The sequence below is a fragment of the Camellia sinensis genome, chromosome 12, assembly GCF_055761805.1.
Source record: "Camellia sinensis isolate YWXY chromosome 12, ASM5576180v1, whole genome shotgun sequence".
Lineage (NCBI taxonomy): Eukaryota > Viridiplantae > Streptophyta > Magnoliopsida > Ericales > Theaceae > Camellia > Camellia sinensis.
In genome coordinates, this window is record NC_138972.1 from 133,912,263 (window position 1) to 133,936,611 (window position 24,349).

At 32.1% G+C, this 24,349-nt stretch overlaps 1 pseudogene; it reads right to left on the reverse strand.

Moving 5' to 3' along the window:
- Window positions 1-8,834: 8,834 nt before the first annotated feature.
- LOC114277646 (serine carboxypeptidase-like 18) lies at window positions 8,835-17,050 on the reverse strand (annotated as a pseudogene).
- Between the last annotated feature and the right edge of the window lie 7,299 nt (window positions 17,051-24,349).

Genomic DNA, 24,349 nt, shown 5'->3' on the forward strand with positions numbered 1-24,349 from the left:
GCATTTAGGGAGTTGGGCCATAAAAAAAATGTAAAAAGTTAAATTACGAAAAAATGGCTCTTATTGAGAGAGACAGGCCACCAGATATTATTGGCCCAAGGAAAATGTAAATCGGATGTTGGGGCCCAAGTGTTAAAAAAAAAAAAAAAAAAAAAAACACAAAAGAGTGGTTGTCATATTGAGAATGGTCCAGCAGATTAAATTTTATAGTGTGTGTTTGAAAAAATGCGAAATTTCAAATGTAATAGTTTTTGAAACTGAAAATTTGTAAAATTTTACATTTTTTTCATAATTAGGAAAAGTAATAATGCATTTAGGGAGTTGGGCCATAAAAAAATGTAAAAAGTTAAATTAAGAAAAAATGGCTCTTATTGAGAGAGACAGGCCACCAGATATTATTGGCCCAAGGAAAATGTAAATCGGATGTTGGGGCCCAAGTGTGAAAAAAAAAAAAGAAAAAAAAAACACAAAAGAGTGGTTGTCATATTGAGAATGGTACAGCAGATAAAATTTTATAGTTTGTGTTTGAAAAAATGCGAAATTTCAAATGTAATAGTTTTTGAAACTGAAAATTTGTAAAATTTTACATTTTGTTCATAATTAGGAAAAGTAATAATGCATTTAGGGAGTTGGGCCATAAAAAAAATGTAAAAAGTTAAATTAAAAAAAAATGGCTCTTATTGATAGAGACAGACCCCCAGATATTATTGGCCCAAGGAAAACGTAAATCGGATGTTGGGGCCCAAGTTTTAAAAAAAAAAAAAAAAAAAAAAAACACAAAAGAGTGGTTGTCATATTGAGAATGGTCCAGCAGATAAAATTTTATAGTTTGTGTTTGAAAAAATGCGAAATTTCAAATGTAATAGTTTTTGAAACTGAAAATTTGTAAAATTTTACATTTTTTTCATAATTAGGAAAAGTAATAATACATTTAGGGAGTTGGGCCATAAAAAAAATGTAAAAAGTTAAATTAAGAAAAAATGGCTCTTATTGAGAGAGACAGGCCACCAGATATTATTGGCCCAACGAAAATGTAAATCGGATGTTGGGGCCCAAGTGTTAAAAAAAAAAAAAAAAAAAAAACACAAAAGAGTGGTTGTCATATTGAGAATGGTCCGGCCGATAAAATTTTATAGTTTTGTGTTTGAAAAAATGCGAAATTTCAAATGTAATAGTTTTTGAAACTGAAAATTTGTAAAATTTTACATTTTTTTCATAATTAGGAAAAGTAATAATGCATTTTGGGAGTTGGGCCATAAAAAAAATGTAAAAAGTTAAATTACGAAAAAATGGCTCTTATTGAGAGAGACAGGCCACCAGATATTATTGGCCCAAGGAAAATGTAAATCGGATGTTGGGGCCCAAGTGTTAAAAAAAAAAAAAAAACACAAAAGAGTGGTTGTCATATTGAGAATGGTCCAGCAGATAAAATTTTATAGTTTTGTTTGAAAAAATGCGAAATTTCAAATGTAATAGTTTTTGAAACTGAAAATTTGTAAAATTTTACATTTTTTTCATAATTAGGAAAAGTAATAATGCATTTAGGGAGTTGGGCCATAAAAAAAATGTAAAAAGTTAAATTAAAAAAAAATGGCTCTTATTGAAAGAGACAGGCCACCAGATATTATTGGCCCAAGGAAAATGTAAATCGGATGTTGGGGCGCAAGTGTTAAAAAAAAAAAAAAAAAAAAACACCAAAGAGTGGTTGTCAGATTGAGAATGGTCCAGCAGATAAAATTTTATAGTTTGTGTTTGAAAAAATGCGAAATTTCAATTGTAATAGTTTTTGAAACTAAAATTTTGTAAAATTTTACATTTTTTTCATAATTAGGAAAAGTAATAATGCATTTAGGGAGTTGGGCCATAAAAAAAATGTAAAAAGTTAAATTACGAAAAAATGGCTCTTATTGAGAGAGACAGGCCACCAGATATTATTGGCCCAAGGAAAATGTAAATCGGATGTTGGGGCCCAAGTGTTAAAAAAAAAAAAAAAAAAAAAACACAAAAGAGTGGTTGTTATATTGAGAATGGTCCAGCAGATAAAATTTTATAGTTTGTGTTTGAAAAAATGCGAAATTTCAAATGTAATAGTTTTTGAAACTGAAAATTTGTAAAATTTTACATTTTTTTCATAATTAGGAAAAGTAATAATGCATTTAGGGAGTTGGGCCATAAAAAAAATGTAAAAAGTTAAATTAAGAAAAAAATGGCTCTTATTGAGAGAGACAGGCCACCAGATATTATTGGCCCAAGGAAAATGTAAATCGGATGTTGGGGCCCAAGTGTTAAAAAAAAAAAAAAAAAAAAAAAAAACACAAAAGAGTGGTTGTCATATTGAGAATGGTCCAGCAGATAAAATTTTATAGTTTGTGTTTGAAAAAATGCGAAATTTCAAATGTAATAGTTTTTGAATCTGAAAATTTGTAAAATTTTACATTTTTTTCATAATTAGGAAAAGTAATAATGCATTTAGGGAGTTGGGCCATAAAAAAAATGTAAAAAGTTAAATTAAAAAAAAATGGCTCTTATTGATAGAGACAGACCACCAGATATTATTGGCCCAAGGAAAATGTTAATCGGATGTTGGGGCCCAAGTGTTAAAAAAAAAAAAAAAAAAAAAAAAAACACACAAAAGAGTGGTTGTCATATTGAGAATGGTCCAGCAGATAAAATTTTTTTGTTTTTTAAAACTGTAAAATTTTATAGTTTGTGTTTCAAAAAATGCGAAATTTCAAATGTAATAGTTTTTGAAACTGAAAATTTGTAAAATTTTACATTTTTTTCATAATTAGGAAAAGTAATAATGCATTTAGGGAGTTGAGCCATAAAAAAAATGTCAAAAGTTAAATTAAAAAAAAAACGGCTCTTATTAAGAGAGACAGGCCACCAGATATTATTGGCCCAAGGAAAATGTAAATCGGATGTTGGGGGCCAAGTGTTAAAAAAAAAAAAAAAACACAAAAGGGTGGTTGTCATATTGAGAATGGTCCAGCAAATAAAATTTCTTAGTTTTCTAAAACTGTAAAATTTTATAGTTTGTGTTTGAAAAAATGCGAAATTTCAAATGGAATAGTTTTTGACACTGAAAATTTGTAAAATTTTACATTTTTTTCATAATTAGGAAAAGTAATATTGCATTTAGGGAGTTGGGCCATAAAAAAAATGTAAAAAGTTAAATTAAAAAAAAAATGGCTCTTATTGAGAGAGACAGGCCACCAGATATTATTGGCCCAAGGAAAATGTAAATCGGATGTTGGGGCGCAAGTGTTAAAAAAAAAAAAAAAAAAAAAAAACACAAAAGAGTGGTTGTCATATTGAGAATGGTCCAGCCGATAAAATTTTACAGTTTGTGTTTGAAAAAATGCGAAATTTCAAATGTAATAGTTTTTGAAACTGAAAATTTGTAAAATTTTACATTTTTTTCATAATTAGGAAAAGTAATAATGCATTTAGGGAGTTGGGCCATAAAAAAAATGTAAAAAGTTAAATTACGAAAAAATGGCTCTTATTGAGAGAGACAGGCCACCAGATATTATTGGCCCAAGGAAAATGTAAATCGGATGTTGGGGCCCAAGTGTTAAAAAAAAAAAAAAAAACACAAAAGAGTGGTTGTCATATTGAGAATGGTCCAGCAGATAAAATTTTATAGTTTGTGTTTGAAAAAATGCGAAATTTCAAATGTAATAGTTTTTGAAACTGAAAATTTGTAAAATTTTACATTTTTTTCATAATTAGGAAAAGTAATAATGCATTTAGGTTGTTGGGCCATAAAAAAAATGTAAAAAGTTAAATTAAAAAGAAATGGCTCTTATTGAAAGAGACAGGCCACCAGATATTATTGGCCCAAGGAAAATGTAAATCGGATGTTGAGGCGCAAGTGTTAAAAAAAAAAAAAAAAAAAACACCAAAGAGTGGTTGTCATATTGAGAATGGTCCAGCAAATAAAATTTTATAGTTTGTGTTTGAAAAAATGCGAAATTTCAAATGTAATAGTTTTTGAAACTGAAAATTTGTAAAATTTTACATTTTTTTCATAATTAGGAAAAGTAATAATGCATTTAGGGAGTTGGTCCATAAAAAAAATGTAAAAAGTTAAATTAAGAAAAAATGGCTCTTATTGAGAGAGACAGGCCACCAGATATTATTCGCCCAAGGAAAATGTAAATCGGATGTTGGGGCCCAAGTGTTAAAAAAAAAAAAAAAAAAAAAAAACACAAAAGAGTGGTTGTCATATTGAGAATGGTGCAGCAGATAAAATTTTATAGTTTGTGTTTGAAAAAATACGAAATTTCAAATGTAATAGTTTTTGAATCTGAAAATTTGTAAAATTTTACATTTTTTTTCATAATTAGGAAAAGTAATAATGCATTTAGGGAGTTGGGCCATAACAAAAATGTAAAAAGTTAAATTAAAAAAAAATGGCTCTTATTGATAGAGACAGACCACCAGATATTATTGGCCCAAGGAAAATGTAAATCGAATGTTGGGGCCCAAGTGTTAAAAAAAAAAAAAAAAAAAAAAAAAAAAACACAAAAGAGTGGTTGTCATATTGAGAATGGTCCAGCAGATAAAATTTCTTAGTTTTCTAAAACTGTAAAATTTTATAGTTTGTGTTTCAAAAAATGCGAAATTTCAAATGTAATAGTTTTTGAAACTAAAAATTTATCAAATTTTACATTTTTTTCATAATTAGGAAAAGTAATAATGCATTTAGGGAGTTGGCCCATAAAAAAAATGTAAAAAGTCAAATTAAAAAAAAAACGGCTCTTATTAAGAGAGACAGGCCACCAGATATTATTGGCCCAAGGAAAATGTAAATCGGATGTTGGGGCCCAAGTGTTAAAAAAAAAAAAAAAAAAAAAAAAACACAAAAGAGTGGTTGTCATATTGAGAATGGTCCAGCAAATAAAATTTCTTAGTTTTCTAAAACTGTAAAATTTTATAGTTTGTGTTTGAAAAAATGCGAAATTTCAAATGTAATAGTTTTTGAAACTGAAAATTTGGAAAATTTTACATTTTTTTCATAATTAGGAAAAGTAATAATGCATTTAGGGAGTTGGGCCGTAAAAAAAAATGTAAAAAGTTAAATTAAAAAAAATGGCTCTTATTGAGAGAGACACGCCACCAGATATTATTGGCCCAAGGAAAATGTAAATCGGATGTTGGGGCCCAAGTGTTAAAAAAAAAAAAAAAAAAAAAAAAAAAAAAACACAAAAGAGTGGTTGTCATATTGAGAATGGTCCAGCAGATAAAATTTCTTAGTTTTCTAAAACTGTTAAATTTTATAGTTTGTGTTTGAAAAAATGCGAAATTTCAAATGTAATAGTTTTTGAAACTGAAAATTTGTAAAATTTTACATTTTTTCATAATTATGAAAAGTAATAATACATTTAGGGAGTTGGGCCATAAAAAAAATGTAAAAAGTTAAATTAAAAAGAAAATGGCTCTTATTGAGAGAGAAAGGCCACCAGATATTATTGGCCCAAGGAAAATGTAAATCAGATGTTGGGGCCCAAGTGTTAGAAAAAAAAAAAAAAAAGCACAAAAGAGTGGTTGTCATATTGAGAATGGTCCAGCAGATAAAATTTCTTAGTTTTCTAAAATTGTAAATTTTATTGTTTGTGTTTGAAAAAATGCGAAATTTCAAATGTAATAGTTTTTGAAGCTGAATATTTGTAAAATTTTACATTTTTTTCATAATTAGGAAAAGTAATAACGCATTTAGGGAGTTAGGCCATAAAAAAAATGTAAAAAGTTAAATTAAGAAAAAAATGGCTCTTATTGAGAGAGACAGGCCACCAGATATTATTGGCCCAAGGAAAATGTAAATCGGATGTTGGGGCCCAAGTGTTAAAAAAAAAAAAAAAAAAACACAAAAGTGTGGTTGTCATATTGAGAATGGTCCAGCAGATAAAATTTCTTAGTTTTCTAAAACTGTAAAATTTTATAGTTTGTGTTTGAAAAAATGCGAAATTTCAATTGTAATAGTTTTTGAAACTGAAAATTTGTAAAATTTTACATTTTTTTCGTAATTAGGAAAAGTAATAATGCATTTAGGGAGTTGGGCCATAAAAAAAATGTAAAAAGTTAAATTTAAAAAAAAAATGGCTCTTATTGAGAGAGACAGGCCACCAGATATTATTGGCCCAAGGAAAATGTAAATCGGATGTTGGGGCACAAGTGTTAAAAAAAAAAAAAAAAAAAAAAAAAAAAAAACGCAAAAGAGTGGTTGTCATATTGAGAATGGTCCAGCAGATAAAATTTTATAGTTTGTGTTTGAAAAAATGCGAAATTTCAAGTGTAATAGTTTTTGAAACTGAAAATTTGTAAAATTTTACATTTTTTTCATAATTAGGAAAAGTAATAATGCATTTAGGGAGTTGGACCATAAAAAAAATGTAAAAAGTTAAATTAAGAAAAAATGGCTCTTATTGAGAGAGACAGGCCACCAGATATTGTTGGCCCAAGGAAAATTTAAATCGGATGTTGGGGCCCAAGTGTTAAAAAAAAAAAAAAAAAAAAAACACAAAAGAGTGGTTGTCATATTGAGAATGGTCCAGCAGATAAAATTTTATAGTTTGTGTTTGAAAAAATGCGAAATTTCAAATGTAATAGTTTTTGAAACTAAAAATTTGTAAAATTTTACATTTTTTTCATAATTAGGAAAAGTAATAATGCATTTAGGGAGTTGGGCCATAAAAAAAATGTAAAAAGTTAAATTAAAAAAAAAATGGCTCTTATTGATAGAGACAGACCACCAGATATTATTGGCCCAAGGAAAATGTAAATCGGATGTTGGGGCCCAAGTGTTAAAAAAAAAAAAAAAAAAAAAACACAAAAGAGTGGTTGTCATATTGAGAATGGTCCAGCAGATAAAATTTCTTAGTTTTCTAAAACTGTAAAATTTTATAGTTTGTGTTTGAAAAAATGCGAAATTTCAAATGTAATAGTTTTTGAAACTGAAAATTTGTAAAATTTTACATTTTTTTCATAATTAGGAAAAGTAATAATGCATTTAGGGAGTTGGGCCATAAAAAAAATGTAAAAAGTTAAATTAAAAAAAAAATGGCTCTTATTAAGAGAGACAGGCCACCAGATATTATTGGCCCAAGGAAAATGTAAATCGGATGTTGGGGCCCAAGTGTTAAAAAAAAAAAAAAAAAAAAAACACAAAAGAGTGGTTGTCATATTGAGAATGGTCCAGCAGATAAAATTTCTTAGTTTTCTAAAACTGTAAAATTTTATAGTTTGTGTTTGAAAAAATGCGAAATTTCAAATGTAATAGTTTTTGAAACTGAAAATTTGTAAAATTTTACATTTTTTTCATAATTAGGAAAAGTAATAATGCATTTAGGGAGTTGGGCCATAAAAAAAATGTAAAAAGTTAAATTAAAAAAAAAATGGCTCTTATTAAGAGAGACAGGCCACCAGATATTATTGGCCCAAGGAAAATGTAAATCGGATGTTGGGGCCCAAGTGTTAAAAAAAAAAAAAAAAAAAAACACAAATGAGTGGTTTTCATATTGAGAATGGTCCAGCAGATAAAATTTCTTAGTTTTCTAAAACTGTAAAATTTTATAGTTTGTGTTTGAAAAAATGCGAAATTTCAAATGTAATAGTTTTTGAAACTGAAAATTTGGAAAATTTTACATTTTTTTCATAATTAGGAAAAGTAATAATGCATTTAGGGAGTTGGGCCATAAAAAAATGTAAAAAGTTAAATTAAAAAAAAAATGGCTCTTATTGAGAGAGACAGGCCACCAGATATTATTGGCCCAAGGAAAATGTAAATCGGATGTTGGGGCCCAAGTGTTAAAAAAAAAAAAAAAAAAAAAAAAACACACAAAATAGTGGTTGTCATATTGAGAATGGTCCAGCAGATAAAATTTCTTAGTTTTCTAAAACTGTAAAATTTTATAGTTTGTGTTTGAAAAAATGCGAAATTTCAAATGTAATAGTTTTTGAAACTGAAAATTTGTAAAATTTTACATTTTTTTCATAATTAGGAATAGTAATAATACATTTAGGGAGTTGGGCCATAAAAAAAATGTAAAAAGTTAAATTAAAAAGAAAATGGCTCTTATTGAGAGAGACAGGCCACCAGATATTATTGGCCCAAGGAAAATGTAAATCGGATGTTGGGGCCCAAGTGTTAAAAAAAAAAAAAAAACACAAAAGAGTGGTTGTCATATTGAGAATGGTCCATCAGATAAAATTTCTTAGTTTTCTAAAACTGTAAAATTTTATAGTTTGTGTTTGAAAAAATGCGAAATTTCAAATGTAATAGTTTTTGAAACTGAAGATTTGTAAATTTTTACATTTTTTTCATAATTAGTAAAAGTAATAATACATTTAGGGAGTTGGGCCATAAAAAAAATGTAAAAAGTTAAATTAAGAAAAAAATGGCTCTTATTGAGAGAGACAGGCCACCAGATATTATTGGCCTAAGGAAAATGTAAATCGGATGTTGGGGCCCAAGTGTTAAAAAAAAAAAAAAAAAAAAAACACAAAAGAGTGGTTGTCATATTCAGAATGGACCAGCAGATATGGACCTAAGGAGCACCGGCCGGCCCGTAATCCATCCACCGACAAGAGTGGGAGGTGAACCTGTAACCTGCTTCCAGCAATTCTTCCACCTGTAACCTGTAACCTGCTTCCAGCAATTCTTCAAAGCCCAACTCCTAACTTAGGATGGGCGGGCCAGCAAATAACCCCATCAGGGACAGCCTGCTGGACTAGTCCAACTTCCAACCACTTTAATACCCTCACTTGAGTGATGGGCTCCGTTGACATTAGCCTCTTTGGTGGCTCATTAAATGGAGCGAAAGTATGTTCTAATATTTCGATGTGGGAGATGTCAACTGCTCTCCAATCTGTGCACGTGCAGTCCCTAAAGCAATCTTGACACGTGTGTTCCAGGTCAATGGCTTGCTAAATTCATCTGAGAGATGGTGGAAGTCATAAAGAGAACCATTTTTATGGAACTCATATACCAGCAGGTGCTGTCCATGCTCTGAACAAGAACCAACAAGCTCTGTTATATTTGGATGCCGCAACCGGGATACGTCTGAAACTATTTTCTTCACAGCAAGAACCTGTAATATCATCAAAAGACATAAAAGGTGAAATCATTAAACAAATGATTTGACCACTGGGTGAAAAATGAGGAAAGGTCAAAGAAACCCAAAAAAATGGTTCATTCAAACTGTTTTTGTTCAGACGCCCATCGGGAATTGTGGACAATAAAGAAATAAGGGAAGGGGCATTGTATAGTATTATGGAAGCCACTCTGGTGAATTTATTTTTCTTTTTTTCTCCTCTTGGTCTTCAAAATTAACAATTCAAGTAGTACAAGCAAAGCATGTGCATGTTTGAGATAGATGTTTCTTAATGAATGATGATCCCTACAACTAAACACTCTTCCCTACTTCAAATTTGCCATGTTGCAGGAACATAATTATCTGTCATAAATAAATATACTATTCACCAAGATTAAGAAACTGTAAGCATTAAGCTCAAGAGAGTACCTTTTCGTCATCTAACTGAGCCCGATAAACACTTCCAATGGACGCCTCGCCGACATGAGTTTCAACACTAAAGCTGTCTGTAGCCATCTGCAGGTCTGCTATTTAATATGATATAGCATTTACTGGAGGTGTATGGACTTTCTTGGGAACAATGGGAACAATGGAATTGTACCTCATAGATTTCATCTGAAATGAGTGATGCACGATGAGCATATGGGATAGCTGAATTTTGGTCATCATGGACATCTGTCACTGGATTGCCCAACAAATATCCCTAATGATCACTCCCATTCAAAGAAAACAAAAATGAATAATAATAAATAAATAAATAAAATTATGAACTGAAAATTCTTATCTGTTTGGTTGTGTTTTTGTTATTTGTTTTCATTTTTTTATTTTTTGAAGACAAAATAATGAAAAGTTTGAAAAGTATCCATCATTTTCATTTTTGAGTGAAAAAAAATTTAAAAATAACTTTTTGATGTTCTATTTCCTAAAAATGAATTGTTTTAAAAAAAATTCCAAAAAAGTTTCATGAAGAAGGAAAACAAAAAACAAAAAACACAACTAAACAATTGGAATAAGCTGAACAATCGATTAAAGTTTTAAAAATAGATCATGTACTTGGTTCATTGTCGGTTGATGCCCAAGTTCATTACCTACAAGAAACAAAGGTAGTCACTGCAAAGTCAGAAAAGTTTTACCATTTTTTCTATTCTATTTATAAACTACTAATTTCATCTATAAAATTCTGATTTCATTTCAAATAATTTAATTGAAAATAGTTCAACCAAACCAATAATCATAGAAACCTAACCTACTGGGCCAAAATATAATTTTACAATTTTAACAACATAAATCACACAACCAAACTCCTTTCTTTGGACTTACACTATATTAAACAATTTACACTCTATAGCCAAACACATAGCTTGATTATATTGTTTAAGTTGTTCAAATTTTGAAATGACATTTCTGCCCATCAAATTAGGATTTAACAATTATTGATTTGGACAACTGTCTCTAATTAGACCACATCAGCTGAAATTAGAAATAGAGACTTAATAGATGAAATTAATAAGTTAAGGATAAAATAAAAATAAGGAAGATTATTTAAGAGATAAAAGCAAAGTCAGTAATAATAATAAGAAAAAAGGTTTTTGTGATACCAGATAAAATTTCCTGAATAATGATGGGAACAACCAAACCAGACCAGAGTAGGAATCACCACCAATGTACAATGGATTATCAAGAAACTTGAGATGATCAATCAGCCACTGTGTCACAATAACATAAAATAAAACAAATGAAATGAAGATTTTAGTTAGTTTTAACTATAAGAATGCAATAATAGTGCAATTAACCTTTTTCCATCCAAACAAGAAATATAAACCAAGAGTACATCAAAAGTGGACACAGAACACATTATGGAATACAAATTATCTCACATTTGTGTCCCATTCTTCAAAAATTCTACGTTCAAAACATTGAAGATCTAGAAATACCAAAATTGAACATAGAACCATGCACATAAAAAATAAAAATAAAAATAAAAATTATATATATAATGATGAACAGGATTTTATGATAAAGGGTCTGGTCAAGAAATCATGTAAAATCATGTCCACCTATGTGTTTTTTGTTTGATTCTATATGTTTTGACTTATGTTGTCTTTGATTTTTTTTGTTCTCAAATCTCTCTCTCTCTCTTTTAATTGTAAGATCATTTGAAAATCTCCATACATAATTATGACTGGAAGTGTAATAGAATAGAAGATGTAGAAATTCAAGAACAAAAATCATGTGCCTCATATTCCGTTCTTTCAAAAACTTATTCTTACCTTTCTTAGAAAATCACAAGTATGGGTTGCAAATAAGATATCACTGGTGTTGTAACCCTCCCTGCTTCTTGCATAGGAGAATCCAGTGCCAACAGGGGCATCTAAAAATATTATGTTAGCAACCTGAACAGTGTCATTTGCATGAATTTGTAGCTTTCACATTAATGTTAATTTATAATCAAAGCACTACAATAATAGGATGAATTTTCACAGGGTAAAGTACATCTTACACTGTTTAAAGTATAGGCAAATTTTACTGTACACTCTTCACTTAATTTTACATTTTTTTTTTTGTTTTTGTTTTTGAATAGTCACTTAATTTTACTTTGCCTTCTGATTTTTATTTGTCCCTGTAATCTCTTAGACTTTGAGTCAAGTAACAATCGAGCATAATGGAAGTACTAAAGTAGTATTTTAGTAAAAGTATTAGAGCTGCTAAGGGCAAATAAGGGATTTTGATAAAGGTGTAGGGTACTAAATGTACTTATTACTATCACCTTGTTGTTCTCGATGAGTTTTTGAAATGGTCTTATACAAATAGGCCCAATTGCAATTGACTTAAAATTTAAGAGTTGATTGATATAATTAAAAGGTCGGGGGTAAAATAGAATTGAATGTAAAGTATAAAAGTGCAAAGTGATATATATATTTACCTTTAAAGTAGTGTCTACTACTCAATGTTTACTTTGGTTTCTCAACCATTGGGTTTTTGTTAATGTGGTCTAGCTAGAGCATTTCTAACTAGTATGGAATGGCTCTCCAGATGTAGTTAGCTAATAGCAACTCCAACGCCAGTAGATTAACAAACGTATATAAAAAAGGTACATTTTGTGATTTTACCAAACCACTTTGTCTAGTGTGAACTCTAACAACATTCTTTACTCCTGAAATTGGTTTGTCAAGAATGAGGCAAAATGTTTACTGGGTTGCCTATCTTATTTGAGCTCTACTATGTGATGAGACTGGCCAAAATGCTTAAAATGTCTCTCTTGATTGAGATGTTCTAAGAGAAGGAGAGGCAAAATAGCTAGCATGATGGTTAGGTTGTTGGAGAAGTGAAAATGAGGAGACTAGCTAAATTGACTGAAGATATTCATTTAGTCAGTTTATTCGAGATGCTATTAGTAACTGCTGTCTGGTTTTCTAACGAAAAATGTCACATGGTATCAACAGTTTTTTTCACTTTGACTCCTTGAACATTACATTAAACTTTCCTACTCTAAATGTCTCTCCTGATCGAGATGTTCTAAGAAGAAGACGAGAGGCAAAATAATCAGCATAATGGCTAGAGAAACAAAATTGAGAGGAGACTAGCTAAAGTGATTAAAGATGTCCATTTAGTTAGTCTATTGGAGATGTTCTTAGTAACTGTTGCCTAGTTTTCTAACAAAAAATGCCACATGGTGTCAACACTTCTACTTTGAATCCTTAAGCATTACACTTTCCTACTTTGGCCTTTCAAGTGTTACAATTTTTTTTTTTTTTCTTTCATTTGACCTTTCAAGTGTCACATGACATTTTATGTCAAAGAATTTGATGACGACTGTCAACTGGACCACATTGACAAAAATTCAATAGTTCAAGGAAAAATAAAAATAAAAAAAGAAGTCTAAAACCTTGATGCTTTTGTGTGCAAACTGTAATTTATCCAGCTTTATACCTTTGTCCATGAGTATGGGTTCAATGCAAATGTTGGAATGTGCCCATTGGAATTTCCGGAGTCAAAAGCTAATGGACCTACGCATTGATGAAAAATATATATATATTAAGTTCTGCATAGAAAAGTCACATTGTCACGTAGCATTTTTATTAGGGAAAAAAAAAATCAGAAAATATTTTTTTTATGGTTCGCTGCAACCTCGAAACTAATATATCAGTGGTGGTCTTAGTTGTGGTCGTTAGGTGGAGGAACATGTAGTGATGGGGAAAGTGGCGGTGGTAGGGGTGGTAGCTGTGATAATAATGTGATAGCATTGACGAGACTTTAATTTAGAAAATATTTTTCACATTTTTAAAGTGAAAAACATTTTTCACCTCAACGAATCTTGTTTTCTATTGATCATAGAAATTGTTTTGTATTGACTTTCATTTTTTGTAGTACCAAATACTAGAAATGCAGAAATGTTTTTTACCGAAACAAATGGAGCAATACATCAAAGCAACGATTACGTACACTCATATGTAACGATTATATGCAAAGTTGTTAAAATTGGGATCCTAGGTGGGATTGTTGGAAGGGTTCCGTGGATCGGATATTAAAATTGGATCGAGAATCCTAATATTTTACTTTTAATGCAAAATAAAATAAAAAAAAATTATTGTTAATGATAATCTATGTTACATAATTTAAATCATTAAATGATAAATTTGACATAATGCATCTTCTAAATTAACATAAATTATAGATGTCTGAAAAATGCGTTTGTAGTCAATTTTTTATATATTGATATAAACATATACACACACATATATACATATATAACAAAATAAATAATCAGAAAAAAATTGGTACAAATGATTGCTGCCCAGGTTTTGGCTTCTTCGCTTGAGTGAGGCTTTTTGCGCTCCAGCGAGACTTGGATATGTGCTTCTTTGCTTGAGCGAGGATTAAGAGTCCTCAGGTCTTTTCCCAGACGCACCTTTTCTGGGAAGGTGAAAGTGTGTCACTCGAGCGAGGCTCCTTGCGCTCGAGTGAGCCTTGTGAAATTGTTTCTTCGCTCGAGCGAGAATTTTTGCGCTCAAGCGTGCGTCTGTGTTGGTGGCAGACCTGAAGCTTGGCATTTTACGCTCAAGCGACTTTTCTTGCACTTGAGCGAGGTCACTGGTTGTGTCTGGTCACTCAAGCGACAACTCCTTCGCTCAAGCGAGTCTCGCATATATCAGTTCGCAGCAGCGTGATTTTATCACTTTTTGATCTCTTTCTCATTCAAAACCCTAGATCAGCTGCCTCTCTCTCTAAAACTGTCTCTCTCTCTACAAATACTCCTTGATCTAGAGTCCTTCTACCCTACTTCCCTTGTAAAAAGGGTAGAGTATCGCGTGGGCGTCCTTTTGATCCGAAAAAGTTCAAGTTTTGAGCATCTTCAAGTTTCTCCTTCTTCCTCTTTGAGCTTCTCCATTTGAGGTAGGGATAATCTACTCTTTAATATGAGTTTTGACCTAGACATTTGTCATTTTTGCATAAATGGTGGAGTTGGGGAGTTGTGTGAGGTTAGGGTTGGATTTTGGTTTATGAAAGAGGGGTTTTCTATTTTGGACTCCGTGTGTATATGTGAGGTCTTGAAAATGGGGTTATTTGTGCGTAATGGGTAAAATCTAGCCTTGGGTGTAATAATCGGGAAAAGGGGAAAAATGCCCTAGTTTGGATTAAATAAACTATTTTGTATAAATAGTGAAATCAATGTAGAGATATGAAATTGGTTTGGGAATTATGAAATTCGGGAAAAATGTGATTAAATGGTGTAGTTGGATTGGTAAATCACTCACTTATGGAAAATTTGATAAATTATCTGTTGATAGATTTATTTATTTGTTTAGAAATATCTATTTTGGACTATCGGTGGATGATAGCTATGATTGTTGTAGAAAATGCATAAGGATTAGGAAAATTGAAACTAATCAATTGTATTATGTCATTGAATATGACGGTTTGAGTAAATCATTGAATATGTGAATTGATGAGTCATTGTATATGACAACGTGTTTAAATACATTGTATATGTATCTTTGAATGAGAGGAGATAGGGGATGTACTCTATTGTTTGGGAGGAGATAGGAGATGGACTCCATTGAGAATTAAATTGGCCGAAGTGTCCAAGGTGAAAGTCCCGAAATCTTATTTATTTATGAGTGCCGGTTCCCTTGGACGTAGTTCCGTAAAATGGCAAGAAATAGAAGTCTTGGATTGATGAATGCATTGAATTGTGAACCACTGAGTTGAAATCTCATTTTGGTTGTTTTGATGATTATGAATTTGGTAAATAGGTTTACCCAAAATGGATGATTGGAAATGAATTGAGATATGGTTATATAAATTGAATGGTCATGGAAATAATATGTGTCGGTTGAGGAATATCTTACATTTATCTGATACTTATGCCTTAGTTAATTTTCATATATTGTGTAGCATATCTCTACTGGGTTTTGGCTCACCCTACTTGGGACACCATTTTTAGGTACCAGTGACATGCCGCCTCCAAGGGCATAGCTTAAGAGGTTTAGGGGTTGAAGGCTCCATTTTTGCTATTTCATTTTGTGTTGGATGTTTTATTTTTAAGCCGAGGGCTTTACTTGTATAGAGACTAGACTCTTCTTTTGTTGTAACCATGTGATAACTTGGAAAGATGTAAGCCCGTAGGCATTTGTTTTGTTGTTATCAATTAGAGTTACATGCTATAGTTTCAAGGAGAATATTTGTGAAAGTGTAACGCATGTAATATCTTTTGTAATACAGACTCTGATGAATGAAAATGTAGCATTTCTATTATGTTTATAATTCTTATGAATGGATGATTTATATAATATTTTGAGGGTGTTACAAAAATTCGAATAGTCGTGATTATATGAGTTGAAAAACTCGGTTCACATTTCTCCTTAAAACCCAAGTATTAAGGAGAGAGAAACTAGAGCTTTATAATCAGCACAAATGGGGCAATTCTAAGCGATATGGGACCCATTCCAACGCACCTCCTGGACCACAACATAGAATAGTCAGACAAACAGCACGCCAATCACATACCCAACAAAGCTTTGATACCAAGTTGAAAAGTTTAGCTCACACTTTTCTTTAAAATTCAGGTATTAAGGAGAGAGAAACTAGAGCCTTATAACCAGCACAGATGGGATAATTCCAAGCGATGTGGGACACATTCTAACAATATGTACCTATTTCATATACGAGGCCAGAAAGAGCCGAACAACCAGGACCTCCAGTAAACCAAAGCACTAATGGGTCAACACTTGGATTCCTCTTTGACTCAATGAAGTAGTAAAATAGCTACACATCTTCTGATTCTCCTACACCAATGTATCTTCATATCCAATCACAAAAATAAAATAAAAATAAAAATAAATCTTCAAATGAAAAACAAAACAAAGTGCTTCTTGATGCAAACAACTATATACATATCCATATAGCTTAAATTTCATTATGCACCCTTATATTTTATATCTAATTTGATTTTGCCCATTGACTTTGAAATTGTCTCAATTTCCACCTCACACTTCGAGTCATGTTGTAATCAGACCCATTTTTATGACGTTATTGTTTCGAAAACTAATGAAAAACAATAATGTGATAATATTAACTACACTTAGCACCCTTGCACTTTTTTTTTCATAATCAAAATCTCCCTTTGATTCCTTTGTCTAAATTTTCAAATCACGTTATACGACTGGTTCTAATTATAAGGTGACTTGAAATTTAGATAGTTGATTGGGACAATTAAAAAGTTAAGGGACAAAGCAAGACTCGATGTAAATTACAAGTATGCAAATTGTAATTTTGTCCCATCTATATGTATGGAGAAAGAGAGAGAGAGAGAGAGAGAGAGCTCACCCAGTTTCAAGTTTGAAGGGAAGCATACCAGGAAAGCCAGGTAGAGACTTGATGAGTGACTTTGACACAACAGTGTTGCACAGACCCATTAACACAAGTACACACAACCACATGATCTTACCCATCTATTTCCTGAACTTGATCACAGCTTTCAATCTTTTCCAGTCAGCACCACAAATGAAAGCTCCCAAAATTGCAAGGACTGAGGGCAATCACTTTCCTCCATTATATCTACTGATATCTCATTTTCACTCCATGCCTGGGCCAACCGACCAAGCAAATTGAATTTGGACACCTTTATGAGTTAATTACACTTAGCTTCCCTATATTTTCACCATAATTTTATTTTGACTTCTTCACTTTTAATTGTGACAATAATTTTTTCACACTTTAAGTCAAGTTACAATCTTACTATTCTGTCCATCTATCACTAATGAGATTGACTAAAATTAAAAGTGAAATGGACTAAAGTGAGATTTTAGTGAAAGTGCAATGACTAAAATGATATTTTGATAAAAATACATGGATGTTTTTCAAAAAAAAAAAAGAAAAAAGAGTCACGTTTAGCTCATAAACGAGTTTGGTAGATTGACAGAAAGATGACACTGCAACTTTACTTAAAGTGTAGAAGGTTAACTGTTATAATTGAAAGTGAATAAATTAAAATGTGATTATGATAAAAATACAGTGGTGCTATAAAATCCGGGCGAGATAATCAATGTTTTTCAATTTTGTATTTATTGCTGATGCATATTCAATTATTGGAATCCCGGGACAGCAATATCATGATCCACGAGTTCACACATTTTTAACTAACTAGAATTGGTAGCTGTTTCACGAGTTTGGTGATCACTTCATATCCAGAATGATTTATTAATGTAGAAGTGAGATTATTGCACCATTGCTATGTGTTGCAATGAGAGATAGATCGTGAAGGTGTTTGGTAGTGGTGATTGTTTGGTAATATCTCGTTGTCGCTTATTATGGGGAAAGCAAAAAAAAAAAAAAATCGGTGTTGTGACTATGCATCTCTTGACATTGAATTTCTGACTCAATTACTGATTATTTTGCTATAATTCACCCAAAATTAAGGTAGGTGGACTTGGAATAATGCCTAAATGATAGGCTAGGTGGAAAGTCATTATTGGTCCAGTTTACCCAAAATAAATTATGAAAAATTATGTTTCAGTTAGACAACGAAACAGTAATTTTATTTTTTATGATGGGTCTGGTCTAGTCTTTTGTATGGTGTAAGTTATTTTTTATTTTTTTGTTTTATTTTTTCTATGTTTGGCGCAAATCTTTTTTGTATGCCAAACTTGTATCAAAAAAAAATCTCTCCCATAATATAATTATTTTAAAATTTTCCCACTTATTTATAATTTTCCCAACAAATTAAAGCAAGTAGATATAATGATTGTTTAAGTCTACAAGCTTTCGATAAGCCAACAAACATGTAACTCGTGGGCGGTATGTTATATATATATATATATATATATTTTTTAATTTATTTATTTATTTATTTATTTATTGTATAATAGCATAAAAAATGTCATTCATGTTGTCAAGTATTTCATCCTTATTTTTTTCTTCTTTAATTTTTGTGTTTCTTGTGACCACTATTTGTTAGCCAAATTAATACTTTATTTGTTAGAAATGAGTTTTGGAAATTTTGGAAAAAAAATAGATTTTTCCTTAATTTTAGTCTATTTTTTAGATGGGACCCATGAGCCAAAGTTGACAAGTCTAAGTGATAACGCATTCTATACTGTATTGTGATTTACGTAGTATATTTGGTTACTCAAAATCATTATCGAGTGAATAGGAAATTGAAGCCAAAGTGAGCTTTATGGAAATGGAGTTTTTGGTAGAAATTCCTTAAGGTTTGGTTTAAGGCTTATCCCGCATTGGTTTGGTGGGCAAACTTTTGTAAGTTTATAAAGCTTGGGTTTGTAACTTGGGAAGGGCCCCAAGGGGTACCCAAGTTTTGTGGAAGGGTGAGGTTATGGACAAAGTAGGCTAAATCCATTGGACCCAAAAATAAACACGCACTGTCGACGCCGTCTATCTAGCGCGGGTGCATGGTGTGAGATTGGGTTGAGTTTGTCTAGCCCAATACTAATTATTTTTTGGGCCAAAAACATTTGAATTTTATTTTTCTAAAATTAAATCCTAATTTTTTGGAATTTGAATTTCAAAATTGGCTTTGGTTTTTTCCCCACTCGAATAGTTGAATATCTATTTGAATTTTAAACTTGAATTTTGAAAATTAAATTCAAAATTGGCTCCGATTTTTTCCCCACCCGAACAGATGAATATCTGTTTGGGTTTAAACCAAACAGATTCATATCTGTTTGAAATTTAAACCCAACAGGTTCCTTACCTGTTCATTCAAACTGAACAGGTTTAATACCTGTTCAAACAGGTTTGCACCTGTTTTATCTTACAACTATGAATTTTGCCCGGTTTTTCCATGAAGAGGCTCCAGTACTTAGAGAGAATGAAAGTGATCGGCAAGTTGTTGTTGCTATAGACACTTGGAAACATTTTGATTTTTTATGCAGAAAGTACATCCTTAATGGCCTTGACAACATGTTGTATAATGTTTACAACCCTTTGAAAACAAGAAAAGAATTGTGGGATTCTTTGGAGAAAAAATACTAGACAGAGGATGCCGGCACAAAAAAATTTGTTATCGGTAAATTTCTGGGCTTCGTTATGGTAGACTCCTAAACGGTAATTTCTCAAGTTCAAAGTCTACAATTAATTTTGCATGATATTCACTCTGAAGGTATGTCTCTTAGCGAATCTTTCCAAATCGCTGCTTTAATGCAAAAGTTACCACTGGCTTGAAAAGATTTCAAAAATTATTTAAAACATAAACGCAAGGAGATGACCGTGGATGAATTGATTGTAAGACTAAGAATTTACGAAAATAACCATAAGGTTGAAAAGAGGAATGGTAAAAATCTCATTGAGTCTAAGGCTAATGTGGTTGAACATGTGCCCAAACTACATAACAAAAAGAAGAAGTTTGCTGGAGATGGTCCTAAACAAGGCGACAACAATGGCAATAAAAATTTCAAAGGTAAATGCTATAACTATGGCAAGATCGGACATCGAGCCTCTAATTACCGCCACCCTAAGAAGGATCGCGAAAGTACAAGCAAGAAGACTATCAATCAAGCCAATGTAACAGAACTTGATTACATTTCTGACGAGGTAAATGACATCGATCTCTCTGCTATGGTGTATGAGGCTAATTTGATTGGAAATCCCAAAGAATACTAGGTTGACACTAGGGCAACTCGACACATTTGCGCAAGCAATAAGATGTTCACTACTTATAATGAGGCTGCAAATGGTGAGCAACTATTCATGGGAAATTCATCTACTTTTGCTGTGGTTGGACAAGGGAAAGTAGTCTTGAAGATGACATCGAGGAAGGAACTAACCCTCAACAACGTATTGCATGTACTAGACATCCAAAAGAATTTAGTTTCTGGTTCTTTGTTAAGTAAAAATGATTTTAGGCTTGTATTTGAGTCTGATAAATTTGTATTAACAAAGAGTGATATGTATGTTGGTAAAGGATACATAAGTGATGGTTTCTTCAAGTTGAATGTAATGACGGTTGTACCAAAACTTGTTATTAATAAGAATAACACGTCTTTTGCTTATATTCTTGAGTCAAATTTATGGCATGGTAGATTGGGACATGTAAATTTTGATGTTGTGTGTAGATTAATTGGTTTGGATTATATACCAAAGTTTGAAATTGATCCTAATAACAAATGTGAGATTTGTGTAGAAGCGAAACTAATTAAGGCTCCATTTAAATCGGTTGAAAGAAAAACCGAACTTCTAGAATTAATTCATACTGATGTGTGTGATCTTAAATTTGTTCAAACTAAAGGAAATAAGAAGTATTTCATAACATTTATCGATAATTGCACAATATATTGTTATGTATACTTACTTAGAACTAAAGATGAAGCCTTATAAATGTTTAAACACTACAAAATTAAAGTTGAAAATCAACTTGGTAAAATCATTAAAATGGTTAGAAGTGATAGGGATGGTGAATATGATGCAACATTAAATGAATTTTGTGTACAACATGGCATTATTCACCAAACTACAGCACCATATTCTCCACAGCAAATTGGAATTGCTAAAAGAAAGAATAAAACCTTTAAAGAACTGATGAATGCCATGTTACTAAGTTCAGGCATACCGCAGAACTTGTGGGGGGAAGCAATATTGTCTGCTAATTATGTTCTTAACACAATACCCACAAGAAAACTAACAGCACTCCTTATGAATTATGGAAAGGACGACCACCTTCCTACAAATACTTAAAATTGTACGGGTGTTTGGTGAAGGTAGAAGTTCCTGTTCCTAAAAAGACTAAGATAGGACCAAAAACTGTGGACTGTGTGTTTATCGGTTATACTCAGAATAGTAGTGCATATCGGTTTTTGACTTATAAATCAGAAATACTTAATATAAATGTGAACACTATTATAGAGTCAAGGAATGTAACGCCCTCAAAATAATAACATTAAACCCATCAATTAAGAGATTCATTAACATATGAAATAACCATATTCTTCCATTTCTTCAGAGTCTTATTACATAAGTATTACATGTTAACAACAAAAACAAAATGCCCTACGGGCTTACAGCTTTCTAAGTTAACACTTGGTTACACAAAAAGGAGTACTAACTCATACATATTAAGCCCTTGGCTTGAATTTACATGTAATACATCAAAAGTAAACCGACAAAAGTATGTCCGCCTCTAGCCTCCCAAGCTATGTCCTTGGAGGTGGCATGCTTCATGCACCTGAAAATGATATTCTCATATAGGGTGAGCCACAGCCCAGTAGAAATACACTAAACCAACCATGAACAATGACTAAAATATTAGCAATTGATAGATGGCCAACACTGATACAATCACATAAATCACATATTTATGTCATACGACTTATGAGTCCAAGTTTCCTTTCTTTTTCCCTTTTTCAACGAATAGGCATATATAAGCACTAACCACATTCTCAACAGATATGTATAACAACAATATCCACATTCTCAGATAAGCAAATAAGCTATATCCACATTCTACAACAGATATGTATAACCACAATATCCACAGATAAGCGTATGAGCTATATCCACACATCACAAAGATAAGCATATAAGCTCTATCTTCACTTCTTTAGACAAGCATATGAGCTGTATCTACGGAGTTCATCCCCTATCTTCTCCCAACACTATCCGGTTTAGAGGTACATCCCCTATCTTCCCCTAAACCGTGGAGTACATCCCCCATCTCCTCCTCTACACACAACGTATACAAACACAATGGTTCTATATACAAACACTCAATACATACAGTTAATGTATTCTATCAACCGTCAAATTCCATGACACGTTCCATTGATTAGTTTCCGTTTGCCTAATCATCATGCATTGTCTACAACAATCACGACTATCCTCCACCGATAGCCCAAAGCAGATATTTCTAAACAGAAAATAAATGCACAAATGGATAATTATCAACATTTCAATTCGGTGAGTGATGAATAATTCAACTACACCCTTTAACCCCATACATTCCCAATCTCAACATTTCCATTTCAATACTCCCTTTCTCACGATTAATTAACTCAATTAATCAAACAATGTAATTAGGTTGTTTACCATAATTAACATTTCAACCCTTAGGTCCCATTTTCATCAATGATTCTACATTTATTCCATTTCTCTATGCCAAACATGAATCTAGGTTTATTATGAATAAAACCCCAACTTTTGTAAAATTACACAAAAGCCCCAAACTTTCACAAAATTACCAAACCAACCCCAACATCTCAAAATACTAAAATTTAAAGACAAAATCCATAGAGAGGAGTAGGATATCCCTACCTCAAATTCGGAGTCCCAAAGGAGAAGACGACAAAACCCAACGTGCTCCAAAACCCGAGATTTTCAGATTAAAATGTAGCCCTCGACGATCAACAACTTTTTTGTAAATGCCAAAGGTGAGCAAATCACTCCTACTAGATTAAAACCTAGAAAGAAGGTAGAGTCTAGAGTGAGAGGCTCAATAATGGTGATTTTGGAAAAGTAAGAGAGAGAAGAGAAAGTAAAAAGTGATTTGAAAAGTCACAATTTCGGGACTTAAACCCAGTCTCCCGCTCGAGCGTAAAACACCCCGCTCGAGCGTCACTCACAGACTCACGCTCGAGCGTCCAAACTTCCGCTCGAGCGCCGGATGCACTCTCCCAGCACTTATACAGAACCAGGCCTCCGCTCGAGCTTCCAACTCTACGCTCGAGCGGCACTCAGACAACCCCGCTCGAGCGGCCAAACCCACGCTCGAGCGTACAACGCTGCACAGGAAAAATACTGAATGGGTGTAATATCCGCTCGAGCGCCAAAACCCCCGTTCGAGCGTACAGGCCAAAATCTGGGCAACTAGTTTTGGTTTCTAAACTCAACCAACCTGTAACAAACCTGCCCAACACATCCTAGAACTCAATTACGAAGTAAAAAGGATGTAAACAGGATAATAAACAACTACCAACATCCACGGACACCTGTCCGGATCACTGTACAACAAGGGTAAACCCGGGATCGCTATAAGGAATGTTGTGTTTTTTGAACATGATTTTCCTTACAAGAGAGGGCAGGAATTAAGTTCACATAAAAGAACTTATGATTGTACACAAAGTCAAGAGACTAGTAATAGTCTCAATCAGCAAGATTTAACTAATGATGAACCAGGACGAAATAAGAGAGCAAGAACATCAAAATCCTTTGGTCGAGATTTTCTGACATACCTGTTAGAAAATGAACCTCAAGGCTTTAAAGAAGCAATGATAGGTCCTAGAGTATCTTTGTGGAAAAAGGCTGTTAATAATGAAATTGAATCCATTATGCAAAATCATACTTGGGAATTGGTGGATCTTTAACCTGGTTATAAACCTCTTAGATATAAGTGGATATTCAAGAGAAAAATGAAAGCAGATGGTTCAATAGACAAGTATAAAGCAAAACTTGTAGTAAAAGGTTACAGACAATAGGAAGGTCTGGACTATTTTGACACATATTCTGCTGTGACAAGAATAACATCCAACCGCATACTTACTGCCATAGCAGTGTTGTATAATTTAGAGACACATCAAATGAATGTTAAGACAGCTTTCTTAAATGATGATCTAAATAAAGAGATCTATATGGAGCAACCCGAAGGGGTTGTAGTGCCAGGGCAAGAAAATAAAGTTTGTTGGCTTGTAAAATCTCTTTATGGATTAAAACAAGCACCTAAGTAATGGTATGAAAAAATTGATCATGCTATGCTTACTAATGGGTTTAAGATAAACAAATGTGACAAGTGCGTCTATGTTAAAAAC